The sequence below is a fragment of the Aphelocoma coerulescens genome, chromosome 26, assembly GCF_041296385.1.
Source record: "Aphelocoma coerulescens isolate FSJ_1873_10779 chromosome 26, UR_Acoe_1.0, whole genome shotgun sequence".
Lineage (NCBI taxonomy): Eukaryota > Metazoa > Chordata > Aves > Passeriformes > Corvidae > Aphelocoma > Aphelocoma coerulescens.
The window spans coordinates 1,440,208-1,445,611 of NC_091039.1; positions in this window are offsets into that span (position 1 = coordinate 1,440,208).

A 5,404-nucleotide genomic window follows, 5' to 3' on the forward strand; every position below is an offset into this window, starting at 1 on the left:
GCAAGGCGGGGCTCATGCTGGGGGCGGCCGGGGGGGACGCTGCGGCCGCCGGGGACCGGCCCGGCCGCGGCCGCCGGGGCTGCGCTCGGTCCCCGGTGCCCGGCACCGCTCGGCTCCCGCAGGCGCTGCCCGCTCCCCGCCGGAGCCGGAGCATCACATGGTGCCGCCTTCCAGCCTTTAAAGAGCGACTGACCCGATTCGGGGCTCGCCGGCACCGGGAAGAACCGGGGTGCGGGGGGGCCGGGCGGAGGCGGCAGGACCGGGGGGAGCGGGGAGAGGCGGCAGGGGGGGGAGAAGCAGAGCCGGTCCCAGCCCCAGCGCTGCCGACACGAGTCGGGCTCCGGTTTTAACGCTAAAACCTGTTTTCGAGGTCGGGTGTGAGCAGAGGATCGGGGCGGGGAGGGGAGGGCGGAGGCAGAGCCTGAGCTGGGGTGGGCGAGGACCTGGCCCATCCCCGGCACGGGCAGCGCTGCTCGGGGCTGTGCCCCAGGACGGCGTCGGGACCCCAAGTCAGACTCGAACAGCCCCAAGGAGCTCTCGGTGCTCACCCGGGCTCTGGCTGGCCGTGCCTCACCCAAAATCACTGCTGGGGTGGGCGGGGGTGAGACCCCCAAAGCACTCTCCATCCTCTGAACCGCAGTCCCCGGGCTGGGGAGGGGCTGTGTCCCTGGGGCAGGGGAAGGGTCTGTCCACACAAGGCGTGTAGAGAAAGAGTGGCCCCGATCTGCTGCTGAGACTGGACCAGACGCTCTTTAAGGTTCTAGGAGAAGTTTGGGAGAATATGGTCACCCCTCAATTCCCCTCCCCGGGCCGGGCAGCACAGAGAAAATGGGTCTGGGGGCTCGATCTCAGTGACGGAGTTGAACCAGCCAGTCCCTCCAGGGACCTCCGGATGTGGACCAGGCACCTCAAAACTCACCTTACATAAATCACTTCCCAGGATTGGGGCTGGTTTATCCAAGTGTTGCAGGGAACAGCACCTCAGATGTGGGGCAAGCGGACTCTCCCAATCTGCATCTGCACCTCTCCCCATCCTTTCTCCCTCCTCTGCTGAGACTCGGAACTGGAGTTGTCCTCTGCTCTGCTCTGCCTCGTGAGAGATGTCCCAGCCCTTGGGGCTGCCCCTTGGGGCTGCCCCTCATCCTTCTCCTCATCAGAGCCCGCACACCCCACAGCAGGAGTGGGATCAGTTGTGGGACCATCCCAACCCAGGGCTGATTTCCCATCAGCTGGTGTCCCATGGGGTCCCTGCTCTCCCCCTTGGGCAAGTGGCCAGCAAAGAGCTGGGGGTCCCAGCCTCAGAGGGCTGTCTGGGGACTGTGGCATTGTGCCACCTCTGGGCACTGGGCTGTGCCAGCAGCAGGGCGAGGTGAGCTTAGTTTGCTCTGCAGAGAGAAAAATAAACCGAGGCTCGCGGGCTCCTGTAAACACAGCGCTATTTATGGAGCATTCGCATCCCGCAGCATCTCCTCACACCTCCTCCACTGCAGGGAAAAGTGATGCCCCCTGTGGCTGAGCCCCTAAATCCAGAGGCAGGGCGTGGGATGGGGGTGCTCAGGATGGGCTACTGAGAGTGGAAAGGGCATTCCCAGAGAGCCCAAAACCCCTCGCCCACCACCTTCCCAGGGTGAGTGTCCTTGCAATCAACCTCTGGCTGGGAGCAGGGCAGGAAAACCGGCAGGTTCCTCACGGGAGTGCAATGCGGAAGCAAACGCAGGCAGGGCCTGGCCTAATTGTATGCAAATCTCCCAAACAGAGATTAAAACCACTCCTTTTCCTTTGTGGATTTGCAGTTTGTTCTCCCTCCCTGGATTTGTGCCCCTGAATGCTCAATTTTAGCAGCACCCCTAAAACCCCCCATGTTATACCAAAAAGGAGCTGCTAGCTGCGAACCTGCCAGAGGGGGTCCGAGCTCTCCCACCAGCCCAAGCAAAGTGTCCCAGGGCTTGGGCAAAGTCTGCAGAGGCTGGAGGACCAAACTGATACAGGTGGTTGCACAGAGCCCATTCCTGGTAGACAGGGATCATCCATTCATTCTCCTGACACCAAGCTGGGGATGGGTCCGAAGAGTGTCAGGGATTCCTTAAAAACCCGTGAAAAGGAAGTTTCTGGTGAGCATCAAACACTGAGAAAGTTATTCAGGTCTTCCAGGCTCTTTCTGGGGTTTGTAAGGAGAAAATGCCCTGAGAGCTGCAATGGGTTGTGAAGATCCCAAAGGGTTGGATGACGCTGCTATGGATGAATACCTGGTGCCACCCTTGGCACACAGGGAGAGATGGGATGAAGTGGGACAAACAGGGGACATACTGTGGCTTCCTGCACCAGCTCCCATGAGCTGGGGACAGGAGCAGCCTGTGGCCATGGCAGGAGGGGACGGTTGGTGCCTGGCTCGATGCCAGCAGGATGCACCCGAGGCTGTGGCGTGTCTGGGCTGGCTGATGAGACCAAACCCTGACTGAACCTCAGGGCTCGGCAGCAGCCAAGATATGCTTTTCCAGGGAGACAAGTCAGGGCGTGGGGAATTCATTTCTGCCCATCCTTCTTCAGCTTTTCTCTGGGGTGTGAGTTTCCCCCTCCTGCCTCAGTTTACCTGCACAAAGAGTAGCTCCATGGTGCCATTCCGGGTGCTCAGGGCAGGAGAAGTGGAGGATTTCTCCACCTCTTCCATCGTGGCAACCATCCCACAGCACTTCTGGTCATGGAAAGCGGCCTCTTAATTAGGAAAGTTAATTAGGAGCGTGGCTGGTGCCAGCAGCACAGGGATGTGTGCTTGGAGGGCTGATGGCTCTGAGAGATATTAATTAGGACGAGTGACCCCCTGAGTGCCACAGTCTGGTGGGTCCACAGAGGATGGCGCAAGGCAAAGAAAGAAGCAGCAAACAAAGGGAAACCCCGGAGCTTTTCCAAGGAGGCCTCTGCTGTGCTGAGATGTCTGGGAATGATGCTCACCCCGTAGTGGTGGGGCCACTGCTCTGTGTGTGCCAGTGACACAGAGCCCTGGGGACGGACCTCACTCAGGACACGGCTGCTCTGTGACTTGTGCTCAGTTTCTCTTCCATTTAATGGGATACACGGCCCTGGGAAGCCGTCTGGGGAGCAAGGAGACTTCTGTAGGGTGGTGCATCCCCATCTGGGCTTGGCAGCAGATGCTCAGCAGCAATGACACAGCGCAGAAAACATCTCAGGAGATAATTTAAACCAGCAAATCCCAGAGAGTGGATGAAGGAAAGGCTGTTCCCCTGTGGACTGCCTGTTCCTCCTGAGCACATCCCACCGCTGTTACTCAGAGCAGGTTGGGAAGGGGGCTGGCAGCGCTGCCCGTGCGCCGAGGGAGAAACTGAGTCACGGGAGGTGCCTGTGATCCCTCAGCCCTGTGCTGGCACAAGGATGTGCCCCAGTTCCCTCTAGCCTGGGTAGATGCCACATCCACGATGCTACAGATTCCCACAGTAGCCAAATGGGTCAGGCCCCACTCGGAACCCTGCCAGATGCCAGCCAGATGCTGCCCACAGGCAGCTGGGTCACTGTGCCGGGTGCCTGGGCACAGCAGGATATTGCCAGGTTTTTGTGCTTCCCTGTCAGGGAGGAGCTGCTGAGACATCACTGGGTGGAAGAGAAAACTCTCCCGAGCCCAGGGAGCTCTGGCAGCGCCGTCCCTGGCAGGGCAGCGGGGTAGGGCAGAGGTCTGTCCCGAGGTCCGCCCCCACATCCCGATCCGGGCCCTTTGCCTCCGCGCTGCTGCCTCCTCCTCACCACACCGGGATTATTTCATTCCCCAGGGAGCCCCGGGAGTGTTATCGAGCCGGGCTGAGGGCCAGGAGCTATTCCTGCCGCCGCTTCCAGCCGGCTCTGTGGAGCAGGAGGGGGTTAAACCTTTCCAACCCCGCCAAGCAGTTTAGAGGACGGTTCAAACCCTTTGCCCCCCATCCAGGGCCACCCCTTGAACAAACCCAGCGCTGTTTGGCCTCCGGTTTCAGTTGCAGTGGCCCGTGGAAGGGCAGGACGGTGCCTGCTCCTCCAGCCCCGCTGTGCCGTGGGGAGGGAGGAGGGAGCCCGGCGCTGTGAGGGCTCTGGAACACCCAGCAGGGATGACAGATCCTTCTGGGGCAAAGACTGCCGTGAAACAGTGACTGCTCAGGAACGGGGAAAAAAATGGCTGTGTGAGAGGAAAATGTAAAAGGAAAAATGTGAGTTCAGGTTTGCTACGAGGGATCAATGAGGGGAACTGCTTCCCTTGATGGATCTCGGAGATGCTGAAGTAATTTTCTAATTGATCTTTGGGGAAATACTGGGGAGGGGATGAAGAGCTGAGAGGGTGTTGTGGCTGGAAGAGCCCAGGGCCAGCCCCAGCCCTGGCGCTGTGATGGTCTGGGGACACCTGGGGACACTATAGGGGCAGTGGAAAATGAGGATTTGGGGTGAAGGAGAAAACCAGGATGAAGGAGTGACAGCAACAGAGGGAAGTGTCCGAGGAGGACTGGGCTGGGCTGGATCGGTGCCTCTGGGTGAGGATGGAGAGGTGGCAAAAAAGAAACCATGACTGCTGCTCCCCAAGCCCGTATCTCCCACTTTAGTGTTATGTCCCATATTTCTATATTTAAATTCCCTGCTTTTAGCTTCCAGCTGTCACTTACAGCTCTCGCTTTCGGTAACAGAGCTTTTCCCCCCACTCAGACTCTCACAGACTGTAACCACCTCACCACCCTCCAAAAGCTCTCCTTCCACCCAGCTCCTGCAGCCTCTGAGCCCCGCACTTGGCTGCTGCCCTCATTATTGCCTTCCAACCAATTTAAGGCGAATTCTTTTATATCCAGAAATTAATTCAGGACAGCAATTCATTGGGCAGGTTCTCTGTTGTAGGAAAAGCTGTTCGAACCCTTCCCACATGCCTAAACCTGCAGATTCCTATGGAAGACGTGGAAAATTCCTTATCAGCAGAGGGGATCCGCCTCCTGCCCTGTTCCACGTCTCCTCTTCCAGCTGGAATCGTTTCCCCCGTGGCCTTAGAGCAGCACAAACACCGCTGGAACCGTCCGAGCGCCGGCGAAAGCCGCGTCCCGGCCGATCCCTGGGGAATGGCTTGTCCGGGACGGTGACGCTGCAGCGGGACATGTGACATTCCGCAGGGCTCACAGCAGCCCCGGGACGATCGGGGAGACGTTCCCACAGCTGGGCGCCTTCCTCGGGGACGCGGGGCCACAAGTCCCCGCCACGAGCTCGGGGCGCATCAGCTCCGTTGGACGCGGAGGCTCCTGCTTCCTTTGCACCCCCCCTCCCATGGATTAGGGGATCTGGGGGGCAGGGCCTGGCGTGGGGTCATCCAGCCTCCCATCGCGGAGCTCCGGAGGAATCTGTGCCCGGGATATGACTCGGTGATGCCCCCGGACCTGCTGCCACAGAGCGG